Source organism: Pristis pectinata, chromosome 17 (assembly GCF_009764475.1).
Source record: "Pristis pectinata isolate sPriPec2 chromosome 17, sPriPec2.1.pri, whole genome shotgun sequence".
Taxonomy (NCBI): Eukaryota; Metazoa; Chordata; class Chondrichthyes; order Rhinopristiformes; family Pristidae; genus Pristis; species Pristis pectinata.
In genome coordinates this window covers 3,710,734-3,726,224 of record NC_067421.1, presented here as the reverse complement: position 1 = coordinate 3,726,224, position 15,491 = coordinate 3,710,734, and the positions used below count along the sequence as shown (strand labels likewise).

Sequence of the window (15,491 nt, the reverse complement as noted above, 5' to 3'; positions counted from 1 at the left end):
AACTGAGCCCACAATTTTGCATGCCGGATTAAGCGTTTTCTCCCTGAAATGTACATAAACCCTCAAGCTAAATGCAGGCAGGATGTTTCCCCTGGCTGATGATTCTGGAATCAGGAGGTACAGTTTGAGAATGTGGGGCAGACAGATTATAGAACAGAGCACAGCACAGGAACAGGCTCTTCGACTCACCATGCCGTTACCGAATCTGATGGCAAATACAAATGATTCTATCTGCCGACACATGGTCACATGCTTGTTCATGAGCCTTCCAAAGAGACATCTGAAACGTTGCTATCATTATCTGATTCACTCACCTCAACTAGCAGCACGTGACTGGCGCCTTCCACTCTCTTTGTTAAACGGACTGCCTCACGAATCTGTAAACCTCCCCTCTCTCAGCTTACATCTCCACCCTGGGGGAAACCTTACGTATGACCCTCTCTCTGCCGACCATAAATTTTACACTCCAGGAGGTTTTATACTTTCAGAACCACTGAAGGCTGCGGGGGCCAAGTTGCTGAATATATTTCAGAAGGCAGTAGATGTAATGCTGGACCCCAAATGCATCGATCTGTTTGCCGAGGGAGCAGTATGATGTTGTTGGGTTCGAGGACTAGGCTGGGGCCATTATGAAGAGCAAAACAGTCTCCAACAGACTGGTTCTGATCCTACGCTGTCTACGTTTCGAAGTTTCTCATTGTCTGTTCAGTGGAAAATTGCGATCAGTCCGCGGGTCAATCTCCCTGTGACCGCCCCTGCATCATTCAGTTATACCTCCTCTTGGAGATTTAGTTTAACGCCGGTGTTCAGCAAGCACAGGAGAGGATAAACATAAACACAGTTGCGTGGAACGACTGAACACTGAACTCCCATTATCTGATCATTCGGAACACTGAACTCACAATACCACCTGATTTTATTATCAGCGTTTATTGGTTTCGAAGCCTGCATCCTTGAGAAATTCCTTAATCTGAACCGCGTCTCAGATCCTTGATTGAAGTGAACGTGTTTACGTCTCAGTGAGCCAAGAGAAACGTTGAAAGGTGAGGAAACCTCTCCGAATTCAATTGTCATATCAACAGAAGCGAAACGCTTCACAGAATAAGTTAACCGAGGCTGCACACGTTTAAAGTGTTACAGCGATGCAGCCGGGAACTCGCATTCAATGATTTGGATGGAAATGCGTTCAAAATATGACTTCAATGTTTGGTGAATTCTCTTCAAAACATCATTCTTGGTTAGTGGATAAAAATCATGCAGAAGAGACGAGGTTCTGATCGGTGTTGATGCGCTGCTCAATTGCTTGGAAGTAACACAAATTCCTCGTTTCTATCTGATCCCGGGGGATAGTCTCTCCAATAAATGTATGGGTTGTCTCTGCAGCGCGCTGTCACTTCGATTCCAGACCCGAGCTCTGAGCATCTCTTCCATTTTGCGCAAGGATGAAAGTTCAGTTCAGCGCTTATCCATTTTCCGTGCTGCATCCAATTATACAGACAATAATAATTTACTACCCGATTATAGCGGCGTTTGCAGTTCCAGGTAAGTGATTACACCCACACATAGAAGTTATGAGCCATTGGTGAAACATGTTTTGAACATATTCAGATAATTCGTTTGTTTTAATGTATTTCCAGATTGTGATTTTGACTGAATCTCCCTGTCGTCAGTAAGTCCGATCACGTTCACTCTATTGTGTCCAGACATCATCATCCTAAACCCTGCCGAGGGTGCGTCTACACCCCATGCAGGAACACAGATTCGCAGCCTGGTCTGTTGCACCGATTGGTGAATAAACCTTTCTCTGCACCTGTCACCTTCCGATTGGTGGATGCAGCTGCCTTTTGTAACATCCCTTCCTGCACCGACATTGCTGCCAGGAGCAAATCATTACATCGACGGCGCGATTGAAGAGAGACACCCTCTCCCTGTGAAACTGACCTGACGTTCCCGTCACAGTTTTTCAACCTGATGCTGCACTTCCCGCCTCATGCAAGTTTGCCCGTCGGGTTAGCATAAGTCCCATATGAATTATTGTTCGAGTCATATCGTCACACAGCGCGGAAACAGGCCCTTCCGCTCAATCAGTCTTTGGCGACAAAAGTGCAGCCAGAAACTAATCTCATTTGTCTTCGTTTTGACGACACCACTCCGAACCTTTTCTGTCCATGCACTTGTCCCCGCGTTTAAACGTTGTAATCATACCCGACTATACTACTTCCGCTGGCAACTCGTTCCACATACTCTGTGACCTCTTTGTGAAAAGCTTGCTCTTCAGCTTCCCGTATAAATCTTTTCCCTCCAGTTTTGTACTGCGCTGCACTGGGAAACGGACTGTGACTGTCCAGTTTTTCGATGGCAGTCGTGATTTTACACACTTCTTTCAGGTCAGCCCTCAGCCTCCTTCCTCAAAGGGAAACAGTCCCAGCGCTATCCAGTCTCTACTTATAAATTAAGCCCTCCCGTCCCGGGTCCATCTGTGTGGAACTTTTCTGCACCCTCCCAAAAGATGACGTATAGAACTGCACATAACACGACAAGTGTGGTTTCAATAACGTATTGTTCAGATGGAACATGACACCCCAACACTTGAGAAGATGAAGCATTCACACGCACGTTGAAAGCACACATTGATTCCCCGCCCCGAACGACGATATCTCCTCTTCCTCAATAGCTTTTTTTTCCACACGACTTGCATCTTCATCCGAGTTTCCGCTGCAACCACGTGCTGAATATGCTGAAACTCCACTCTCTTTATGAAGACAGTTCTCTCACTCCCACTTCTGCTACCTTTTGTTTGATCCTATAATCTCTGTCGTCCACGATGTATTCTCTCAATGTACTGCGCATGTACAAGTCAACGGATGCTTATCTTATGTACTCAGAATGCCCCCGGACATTCGCAAGGGCCATTTCTGTATTCTTACACTGTTCCTTTAGTTATTGTTGTTATTGTTACATCGTTAACTCTTTCTTTTTACATGCTTTTGGAAAGCTCAGTCATTGCGTTGGTATTTTTGACTATTGACAGCGAGTGTTGACAGTTTTTTGTGCCTCATGCATTCCAGATCGGGGCAAAGTTATGTAAATCCAAATCATTTCCATCCCATGCGTTGGATCCAACTTCCACTGATACCTACAGATTCACATCAGTGTTTACTCCTCCAACGATTGCAGTAGACTTTTTTAAATGAATTTCAAATGATAATAAATTTTCACCAAATTACTTTTCTGCATTTCTCCGGCTTTCACCGATTTTTTGCGGCTTACTCACCAAGAAAGGCTCCAGGATGAACCATTAATTCATTCTTTATGTTTTGCTTCGCACGTCAGTGTGATAGTTTGAACAAAGATTGGGTGTTTAGTGTTTTCCAGTGATAGGTTTCACGGCAAGTAAAGCGTCCATCCGCATCCCCATTTCACAACGGAGTTATAGCTTAAATCAGACTCTGTAACTGGCTCTGCTGATGTACTCTAACTGACGAATCTTTTCTCTGATTGTTCCCACATCCCAGATAACGCGTTGTTGATTGTGATCTTTGTCCGGGGTAAGTGCGGTCTCTCCAAATGTGTCTCTCGCTACCTCGTGGCCATGGCAGGGGCAGATCTGTTGGTCGTTTTCACGGACGAGATTCTGTATCGCATCAATGATTTATATTTTCCAACAAGTTTCCTATTCCTTACTCAAGTGTTCTCTTTACATAAGGTCCTCAATCATGCAGCCACGGACACTTCCGTGTGGTTGACTCTCTCCTTTACATTTGATCGATATGTGATGATTTGTTGTGAGAAGCTGAGAACTAAATAGTGAACCAAGAAAACTGCAGCCAGGGTTATAGGAACTTTGTGTCCACTGCTCTGTTGCAAAAGCATCCCCTGGTACTTCACAAATCAACCGTATGTGACAGTAATCAGCGTACCGTGGGGCTGTAAAATGAAAGTAGACTTTTATATTGAACCCCGCATGGATCGTTTTCAGATGGATTCATTACATCATTACACCCATACTCCCAATGCTGCTGATATCAGTGCTCAATGCCCTGACCGTGGGACACATCTTAGCTGCCAGTAGAGTCCGCAAGAGGCTGAGAGGCAGCAAGAAGGATGCGAATCCCAATGATGCTGAGATGCAAAACCGAAGGAAGTCCATCATCTTACTCTTTGCCCTATCCGCCAACTTCACACTGCTTTGGATGCTGTATTTTGTACTTTTTATTCTAATGCACATTATAAAGCGCTACTATTCAATTGGTTTCGGTAACCCGATGTTTATCGCAGAACAAACCAGTTACACGCTGGTGTGACTCAGACGAAAGTCAGACAGGAGCTGAAGAATGGAATAACATTTCCGTTGAGAATGATATTTGAATGTGAGAAGGAAAGAAAGTAACGCAGGAATTCCGGGCATTAGATCTCAGCAGCATTTCATCTCCCGTTGCACCTGAGGCAAATCTTCAGGTGTATCTCTGGACAATATCCGGCAAATCCTGTGCATTTCTCTATTTTGCCTCATTGAACAAGGTCGAAGGTTTAGCCTCAGAGAGAGATGCTTTGTGGCGAACGATGTCACAGAATTGCATCATAATCCGATACAACAAGATATTCAAAATCTTGCTTTGTGGTTAGGCTGAGGTGACAATTCAATGTTCAGTTCTTGTTTTACGCCATGAACATCTGGGGAAAAGTGGAGCAGTGCGAATAGAAATGCTTAATGACTACTAAAGGAAGGGCTGTGCAAATGAGAACGATTCCGTTTCGGTAAGATAAAGCACCGATTAGTCTAAAGGTCAGATTTCGCTTTGCTGCAGGCAACCTCGCCGTCAGCAGCAACGCTGTCTCGTTTAATTTGGGACTCTGGGAATTCCGTTTCTCTTCGAGAATTCGGTTTTGTCTGTGGACTATGCTCTCCGGCCGCGTGTCCAATGAATGCGAAATGTTGTTTCTTACGATAAATATCTCGGTATTGTCTATCACAAAGAAAAATTCTGTAGAAGTGGCTTGGGCGTGTCTACCAGTACTGATGTTTCCATTGGAAAGTCTTATGAGCAGCGATTTTTGCAGGAGTCAGCGATCTTTGTCACGTCACTCAGCGGCGATTGACCTTTGTTTTCTGTCGCTATGGAAGGCGGTTGTTCTAAGGAGATGTGCCGCTGTTGTGAGTTACTGGTTTGAAACAGAGCAGATTCTGATGGGGCAGCAGGGTGGATGCTGTTTCCCCAGCTGCGCACATCCTCTTACCGAATGTAAAATACAAGTATGGATGCGCTCCATGTGATTCATCAGACTATTCTTCACATTTCTACCACTTCATCGAGCGACGCCAAGGGAGGACTGGTGACACGGGGATGCAAACAATCCTGAACATTGATATTAAATTGGCAGGCAGATCAATGCGCCCGTGAGAAACAAATGTGAAAGCAGTTGTTTAAAAACATACTGCATGTTTATTCCACAAACTCCTTATAAATGCTGTTTATCTATTCCAAACTCCAAACAGCTAAATCTAGCTGAAGAGTGTGTGATTATCACTCCACCATCGGCAGCATGTCATCAGATTCGGGGTACAGTGATTTAGACCCTGTAACAGGTTGTTTGAAAGCGTCGGCTCAAGGCTTGAGGAGTCAGCAGCCCATGTGACCAATATTCCAGGAATTAATCATATTCTGAATGCCACGTTAGCCATTTGACGTTGTTTTCCAGGTATTGGTGTTGGGTGGGATGATGCTTCAGAATGTGCACTGCGCTGGAATGGAAGGGCAGAAGTTGTGGCTGGTGGTTTGGGGGCAGGTTTTATCAGATCGCGACGTGAATGGAAAGGACGTGCACCAGTTGGTATGAGATGAATATGGAGAGGGATTTGATGTCTGCACATGCGCTCTGGGCATAACTGTTTTCCCATATTGTTGGACAGACTTTAAGGGGAAGCGGTATGAAATTAAAAGGGGGGAAGGGAGCTTTTCACCCAGAGAGCGATGAGCACCTGGAATGCACTGCCCAAGAGAGAGGTGGAAGAGGAATCGCAGAAGCATCTGCGAAATCTCTGGTTGAGCACTTCAATCGCCTGGGCATGGAAGGCTCTGGGCCAGTGCTGGAGGGCAGGATTAATAGGATGGGTGTCCACTGGTCATGGGCATTTTTGGCGAATAAACTATTTCCATGCGGTATGACCGTATGATTGAAGAACCCGATGAAACATAAGCAATGTGAACTCAGTTTAGATCCAGTCAAATTGCTTCTGCCCCGACGACTCCAACACAATCTGATCCTGTAAAGTGCGAGTTTAAAAGAGTTCAACATTCGTTCGGCAGTCCCATCACGGGCTTTCAGGGCAGAGGCAGCGCGGAGTAACGTACAGAATGCCTGTGCGGAGAAGTGAGATTTCGTGGCTGGGCTGTCGAGATCAAGGCGTCGCAACCTGATATTAAGAGGTCAACCATTCAGGATAGAAGTGGGAAGAACTTTCCTCAATCAGCGGAAGACAAACTTTTGGAGTTCTCCGCCGCAGAGGCTGAAGAAGAGTGGCTGCTCTACATATTCTTGAGGTTGATCGATATAAATTGAAATAGTTGGCGATCACAGAGGAGAGGTTCGTGCAGAAAATTTGTTCTAAAATCGCTCATCAACCTTGACTCTATAGATTGGCGGATCCCTTGCCCACTGTACTGATTACGTTCATATTGCAAACAAACAGGAAAACACTTGCTGTACAGACTCGTCAAACTCCACAGGCTGAAGTGTACAATGAATCTCATTGCAGTATCTGCAGTATCTCATCAGACCAATACTTTGCGTCTGCAACACCCGTCAGACATTGAATAAACTTGCTCTGCATGCTGAGGTGCGCAGTCGAACTTGTGCGCTTTCCATTCACACTCTCCGAAAGCGTGAACAAAATGGGCTTAAAACAGAAAAGAAAGCCTCGGCAATAGTTTCCTATTTTCCTAGCTGTGGAACAGTGCAGCCAGATAAAAAAATAAATCTCCCCAACACTTTTGCAGCAAACTGGGTTCTTACCTCAGTACCTCTCTGAATGGGTAATTCGCCACTGCCAGAAATCACTGTCACCGGGTCCTCTTTCCAATCCCCTGAGTCCCATAGATTCTACCATTCATGCTCCTCACCGGTGCGTCTGTTACTCAGACACACTGATCCCAGGGGAAAAGGCGACGCGATGTGAAGCTGTAAACATTGCAGTAACTTTCATTTCCGAGTGCAGCCCCTTAGTCCGGCAACAGGAATACAGCGTCCTCAGTATGGGACCGGAATCAAATCTCAGCCCACTTACGCTGAACGGTGGGACCCAGAAGAGCACTGGGTGTACGAATAACTCACCGGTCCTTCTGAAGTTACCATGGACAAGATATGGACCAGCCGGGGCCGGATAATGACACGGACTGTTGGAATATTTGGACCAGGCACAGCTTTGCTGCACTGTCCCAATCTGAGATGACATGATGTGGATTTTGCTGGGTTTAATTATGGAGTCACAGGGAGACAGAACACGAAAACAGTCCTCGGGACCCTAAACTGTGTCCCGGCTATCACCTGTTTACAGTTATCCAAACCAAACTCTCTTCGTTCTCTTCATATTCCCATCAACTCCCCGAAGATTCTCCCGCTCATCCACACACTTGGGACCACGTACAGTGGTCATAAAATACCAACACGCACGCCTTTGTGATGTGGGGTAAACCTCAACATCCGGGATATTCCACCCTTTCCAGAATCAGCGGGGTCAGGATGTACCGTTTTCCCAGTCCAGATTATAAGGAACTGACCCACTTCCCCGCACCTGGCTGCACAAAACATTGTAATTGTACGTACTTGTGCGTGCGAAATAGACGCTGCAAGCAAGTTATAACACGGATGTACAATATAATACCCACACTTGTAGATACATATATACACTCATTTGCAAATGCCAACCACTGAAAGACATCCTCACACACAGACATAGTCACATAGATGTATGAGCTCAAGCTCATCAGCAGACAATTACACTCGCTTTCATGACCATGCAAAAACACGCATTCATGCACATACAGACACACGCCTGAAGACAAACATCCACACACACGTACATTCCACACACACATATGGACACCAACAGACGCACACACACCAGCGCGATTGCGCGCACTTACTCTTGTTGTCGTTTACCTTTCTCCCTTCCTCTGACGGGCCACAGTCGTGGTTCCTCGTTTTGAGGGGTTATTTCCACGCACTGCAGTAATTAAATACTTGAGACATTGTGGTAACCAGCGGGCTACGTGCTCCACATGTTCACCTGCAGTGTGTGAAGGAGTAGATAGTCGTCGATCCAGGTTTAACTCTATCCAGGTGCGCTCTGATACAGGGGAGAATATACAGAACGCCTTTAAGTGAGGGGATTCGGTTGTGAGGCTGTAAATGTGAAACTGCATCGATCCCGATTCATGGATATGACATCGAGCACAGGAGTTAATTGGTAAGTGGGGAGGACACAAGCAAATAGGGATTGTGTAGGGCTCCAGTACCTGGGGGGTGGTGAAATGTGTATGTGTCTCTGTGAATGGAATAGTGGGCTTTGCTCCCCTATATTCCTGTGGGATCTGAAAGCTGCAACTGCCAGCAACAGAATAAAACAGTGTACCATAAAACTGATAGGTAATTTCAAGTTATCAAGGGTTTTGGGGGAATGGGTGGGCTGGGTGTAGGTTGTGTTAACTGGGGGAAGTCGGAGGCTGAATGGCCTCTTCCTGTTCCTACACACTGGTGTTTCTCGGGGAATGTCGATGCTCCCTCAGAGCTGGGATACTAAATGTTACAGTTGGAGTGAGAAGATGGACTCCATGTTGTTGAAGGAAGGTAATCTTCATAACTCAATGCACCGAGGCAGTCGAACGATTCGGGATTGAATCAGGAATCATTCTGGCTCACGTCTGAAATTTCATTCCTTCAGTTATGTTCCTCTAAGAAACATGGCCGTTGGAGCATCATCCACCTGTCCAGTTCACGGGTTTCGGTGTTATATTTCTCTCCAGCAGTTAAAGGAGACACTTTATGTTGGTCTGTTCAACAACTTCCCTCCAGTCCGACCCCGTGTCGAAAGTCCAGTACAATCAGTGACAGTATCTCCGATATTTATACTCCAACATCATATCCAAGTTTAAGATCAAATTCGTCTCTCGTCTGCATTTCCGATTTTTTTTTCTTTTCACTCTCCTGTTTTTAAATCAATGGACTTATGGACTTATTGTCATGACACACACACACACACACACACGCGCGCGCGCGCGCGCGCGCGCGCGAACACACATAAGGAAAGAGACACACACTTTCAGAAGGCAATACATGAGAGGTGTTCCAGGGTAACGGAACCCTGATAGGCTATTAATTTGATACGATTCCCAGACCTTCCCGTACAAATAGAAGCATAAAAACCGACTTTTCAAACAGAGGGTGCGCATTGTCAAGCCCGCATGTCAACAGGAAGAAAACGCCGTGTAATGTGATGAAAGTCCTTATTCGGGTAAATTTTAGGTGACCGTTTGTGTCAGAAATGCACGAAAATCATGCTCTTGAAACCGGGGCAAGTTGCGAGTTGTCAGCAAATTTGCGACCGAGAAAGAAGAAAGCTCAGAACAAAGCGCAAAGGCAGACAACATCTTTACTGCGGTGCGCTCCTGGATTTGGCTTGACATTATCCTGACAACAACTCAGCACTGACCACTCTTCGAACACACCTTTTTCGTACATCTCACAGCTTAAATCATCAGCTTTCTGATCCAACCATGTCCTCAGTAGTGTCTGCAGATTTGAATTGGTTCGGACTGCTTGTGACTGATTTGATAAACGTTCCGAAGTTGCTTTCTAGCAAATTGTCCTCTGTCAAATTTCATTGAAGTTCACACAAACAATTGAATGCAAAAACGCCGGCCAAGCTAATATACCGAAACCACGAGGTTGCTCGCTCTGCAGCTGACGTACGTCCCAAACTAGTCATATCCTGCCACTGCTCGGGTTCTGTCAATAGCGAAACTGATTCGCTGAAACAGTCAAACACCGGCTCTGGTGGGACTAGAACACCCAATATTTGAATTTATTTAAAATTTACCAGCAGAAGTCCAACACGTTATCCGTTGTGCCACAGAACCGTACAGCAATTACCGCTGCTGCATGGCTAACCTAGATTTCCACATTCATCTCACGTTTCTTCTCCAGTATTATCATCCCTCCAAAAAAGGGGAGATCAGTCCTTCATTCCGCCACCCATTGTATTGTCAGGTTGGTCAGAAACATTCTCTGAGCCATTAGACCGCTGCTGTTTCCAAATTCTCACACTGTTTGAGGAAACTCTACCAGCTATTTGTACGTAGTTTTTTTTCAGTCTTCCTGCAACGGGTTTCTGCATTTTCTCCTTCCTGCTCTGATTCCTGTCAGAACCCTTGTCGTCTGAGAAAAAGGACGATCAGTCCACCGGTCGGCAGGAAGTGAAAACACGTTACACGAATGTAAACTTGCGGCTACAGAATGTTGCATTCAGACATCTGACCCACTCCTGGGCTCCGCTCAAACGGGTTTAATAGTTTTCAGCCTTCTCAAGCAGGGCCTGATTGAATTTCCTTTCGATGTCCGAGGGCAGCTCTCGCTCAGGGTTACATACAGATAGTCCTTCGATATCTGGATAATTTGGGAAGTCTGGACTTCCACTATTGATTGGCCGCTGCTGTGTTTTCTTTCTTGACCCGACACGGATATTCGGCTGTGGTGAAAAGTGATCGATTCATTTCTCTCAGGGAACATACTGCAGCGCGCTATAGATATTTTACAGCCAGATCCTTATCGTGCTGCGCTTTCAAAGCCGAATGTGACCCTCCCTGCACTGCTCGCACGGAGGAACAAACACCTTCTGCCACCTTGGGTGACGTTCTCGCTCAGAAAGCTAATGCTCCAATAATTGTTGCTCCGTGAGTCCCGTCCTCCAACGTTTACTATAAAAAAACTTTCAATTTAATTTTTACTTCATCTAAAATCTGCATTCGTGATACTGAAATCCGTCTGTTTACCCAGAAATTCGTCGGCTTACACTGTAGAGCTCTAGTGGCGCAATCGGTTAGCGCGCGGTACTTATATAGCAGTACACAGTGGAGAGATGCCGAGGCTGTGAGTTCGAGCCTCACCTAGAGCACTTGTGGTTTTGTTGGCTGTTTCTGGTGCGACTGAGAGACTCTGAAACTAATCATCAAACCGAGATGTTCTATTTCCTATTGTCCTTGTTAGATATGCTGTTGATTGCTTGTGAGAAACTGAGAAAAGCTTCACTGTTGTTGGTCTGAGCAAGAGAGCGTGAGTTCACAAGCGAGCAAAAGAGACCCTTCTTTATCACGTGTAAGACCTGTTTTCGACAAAGCATCACCAAAGGCTCGCAGAAGGAACGGAGGTAATGAGATCATCTCAAATCTCTCGAACTCCGGTAGGTGCAACCACAGTCCGCTTCATCTCTTGTCATTCGACCATCTCGCTGTTTCCGGAATCATCTTGACGAACCGCCATAATGATTGGATTTTTGAAGTTCTGCCTCACAATTGCCCTTCTTTCTGTAGGTCTGAAACCTGCCCGCAACTTTGGAATTCACATAGTTCTGGTTTATGGTTTTTTTATTTTGTTCGCTGTTAACACAGCAGTGATTTGCCCTGTTTTGTTCATTCGTTCAACTCGCTTCGCGTCACTTCCTGTTGCTTCAACATGTTGTTTCTTCTCCCGGTTGATTGTTTGTTTATCCAATCAAGTCAGCACTTTTCTTTCCCTCCCCCCGTCTTTACCACAATCCAATTAACGAAAATGTTCAGCTGAAAACCGACCTTTCCTGAAACGTTGCTTGAGAAATAGCTGAAGCAATCTACGTCCTCGTCACCATCGGTTCACCTGCCCTGTTGCTTCCGATCATTTCATCGATCGGCCCGGCCATTAAACACCTCCTTTATTTCCTACGTGGCAGACCAACTGCGAAGCACCGTGACAGATTGCACCAGCAATGTGTTTAAGGCACAACCGAACTTATAGAGAAATGAAACCCAGACTTTACAGTCCTGAATGACACAAACAGCCTGATATTGACGTACCCACCTTTTTAATTTTTTCAATAGTGAGCTGTCTCCCTCGGTCTCTCTCACAAACACACACACACACACACACACACACACACACACACACACACACACACACACACACACACACACACACACACACACAAACACAGAGAGAGAGAGAGAGAGAGAGAGAGAGAGAGCGGTCATTTCTGCAACAGTCCATCACCGTTCTCTATTTGTTTCGTGAAGGGAACTTCCATGCATTATGTGGGAAGTGTAGACTCGAGGGCAATGAATTGTACCTGGTCAGTGGTGTTGTGGCCAGGTGGTCTAGGGCGCTGGATTTAAGCTCCAGTCTCTGTAGAGACGTGCGTTCGAGTCCCACCACTGCCAAGTTACGAACTTTCACCTGTGCGTTTTGAGATGCTGCTCGCTCACAGCTGACTTCCTGCAATCTGACCTTGTAACTGAAATATCCATCCCTCCGGATGTTCCAGTAAACCAGTTCTGCTTCCAGTCCAGCACAGAAACACAGTGGCCAAATTTTTGCCGCTGAATTAGATGTAGATTGTCAAGTGGAGCCCCATCAATGTGCGAGACGCCATTACTCCTATCTTACTGTTGTTCTCAGTACAGCTTATCCACATTCCCAACACAATGAATGGCGCTCGCTTCTTTGAAGTCAATCGATGCTTTTCATTCATAAATTCAGCTAATGAGACCTGTCTGATGAGGGAAATCTCTCTTCCCACCAGCACTCAACCCTCCGTACAATTTGGCAGAGAAGTTGTTGTAAAATCTCCCCACTTTTCTGCATGTGGCTCTGTTTAACCGGAGACTTTTCCCCTTTTAATTCACCCCTTCGTACATTTTCATGTTTCTTCTTTCTCAAACATCTTCTCTTCCAATATTTCCTCTTTAAAGGGAAGTGTGAAAAGAGGAATTGCTGCCAATGTTCAGCAAGCCAGTGATGGCTTTCATCGGCTTTCTGAATGAGAAATAAACAATAATAAAGCGGTGCACTGATCTAGTCAGCGGAAAGTGAAAACAAAATGTTCGTCATTCCATCGCAATGCTGCTTGGGGAATTTACGTTGCACGTCACATTTCAGAAATTACATCTTAGTTTCCACATTGAAAGTTGGAAACCTGCAGTGGGGAGAATTCCGTTCCTGTGCAGAACTCTAAATCGCTTCTCCCGTGTCGCATATCATCAGTTTGATGACTTGCTTCACCATGTCCCCTTTAAAGAGAGGACCTCTCCCTCCATTCCGCTGACAAGCTGAGCTTTGCAAGAAGTTTCCGTTTAGAATCTGTGAGTACTCGACAGCGGTTTTTGGTCTGACAGTCACGGTGCTGCTGCAACATGCACAACTTTCTGTTCTCCCATCAGACGCTGGCTTGCATTACGAAATGTGTCGCTACAATTTGTATAATGTTCCTTTTGCCCCTGGCAATTTAATTGTCCACTATATAATGAACCTGGTTTGCAGGTGTGTGCCTGAGTCTAGAAGACATTGACTGGAATATGGAATATAAAATGGGATCAATGAAAAGTCTGTGTGATTGTTCATCTAATGACCAGTGCGGACTGGATGGGCCGGAAGGTCTATTTCCATGTCCCCTGACCCGTAAACTACCAAAAACGCCCCAACAACGCACGCGTCTTCCTTCCGACTACGATGCTTGTCGTCCACAAATTTATCCACCACATGTCTCAGTATCGTCCTTCTGTTAACTTCGTTGCCGAGGTGAGGGGAATTAAAGAGATTGTCAGACACTGGCAACGCGCGAATCCGTGGAGAGAAAGCTCAGAGACACAAGTGAGTTATCCGCGAGGTGTGGAGGGTGACCCTGAAGGCACCGGTGGAAGCCGGAGTGATAGAGATGTTGTATTTCTCTGCGTTATACTTGGCCTTCACATGAGGATTTACAAAAACTGCCTAAAATCCTCGCTGCATATGTGAAGAGATGCAAACTTGCGATACCGTCACGTGAAACACAGAATACAGACGCTTTATCCATTGGGCCTGTTACGGACTCAATGAAAGTCCCTTTAAGATAGAGAGTGTGTGTGTATGTGTGTGTGGGGCGTGCTTACGTCAATAGAAGATAAAGGACGTAATGACGTTGTTGAAGAAGTCAGAAGAAGAAGAAGAGAGAGAGAGAAGGGAGAGAGACACCAGCCTGCTTGTTTTCTCTATCGATGGATGAGAAACAATAACTGTGTTTGCCACTGAAATCCATGTATGGAAGTTGGAAGTAATCCGGTGGAGTTCACTTTGTTGCTGACCTGTAGAAGGAAACAGGTATTTGTGTGTGGACGACCACGGTTCGGATGCTTTTCGGGGTGAGGAAGTCACTACCGAGTAAACACTGAAGTGTCGTTTGGGTTCCATCATGGAACATTTGGATTTCGTATGTACTCTCTCTATGTTTTTCTACATCTACATCTTATCTTCAGACAACGGTGGTTGTTGAAGAAGCCCTTGCTCATGTTTCACCTTATGGCTTGCGGAACTGAACTTTAAGAACCATTCAGGAACTGGGAGTTTTGGACTTTGTCACACACACACACACGAAGAGTTTAGTTTTGGGGTTAACGTTCGAGGTTTAACATTTTTGAATTATAACATACTAACATTTTTACTTTTATTTTACGTATTATCATAAGTAGTGATTAATAAAATAGTTTTTAACACTGAATCATGCTCAGTGTGTTTCTTTTGTTGCTGGTTTGTGACAAAATTGGGGGCTCGTCCACACACAAATACCTGTTTCCTTCTACAGGTCAGCAACAAAGTGAACTCCACCGGATTACTTCCAACTTCCATACATGGATTTCAGTGGCAAACACAGTTATTGTTTCTCATCCATCGATAGAGAAAACAAGCAGGCTGGTGTCTCTCTCCCTTCTCTCTCTCTCTTCTTCTTCTTCTGACTTCTTCAACAACGTCATTACGTCCTTTATCTTCTATTGACGTAAGCACGCCCCACACACACATACACACACACTCTCTATCTTAAAGGGACTTCCACAAAAGATAACTCAGATGAAGTTAGAGGCTGAACGGGAACGAGAGATAACTCGGATGAAGTTAGAGGCTGAACGGGAACGGGAACTAATTCGGTTAAAGTTTGAGGCAGAGGAGAAGGAAAAACAGAGGCAGCATGAGTTACAAATGAAGCGTAGGAGTTCGGAATCTGATTCTGATGATGGTTTTTCAGCCAGCAGGGAGGTTCGATTAGTCCCTCCGTTTGAAGAAGATCAGGTTGATCATTATTTCCAACATTTTGAAAAGGTTGCTGTGAGTTCAAACTGGCCAAGGAAAGGATGGGCTCTTATGGTACAGAGTGTGATTAAAGGTTATGCTCAAAAAGCTTATTCTGCTTTGTCTGTTGAGGATGCAGCTGATTATAC

General features: G+C 45.3%; 1 non-coding gene across 1 annotated transcript; it reads left to right on the top strand.

Annotated features, from left to right (window-relative positions):
- The first annotated feature begins 11,076 nt into the window (after positions 1-11,076).
- Positions 11,077-11,170, top strand: trnai-uau (transfer RNA isoleucine (anticodon UAU)). Its single transcript has 2 exons — positions 11,077-11,114; positions 11,135-11,170. It is a non-coding gene; the product is annotated as a tRNA-Ile (tRNA).
- The last annotated feature ends 4,321 nt before the right edge of the window (positions 11,171-15,491 follow it).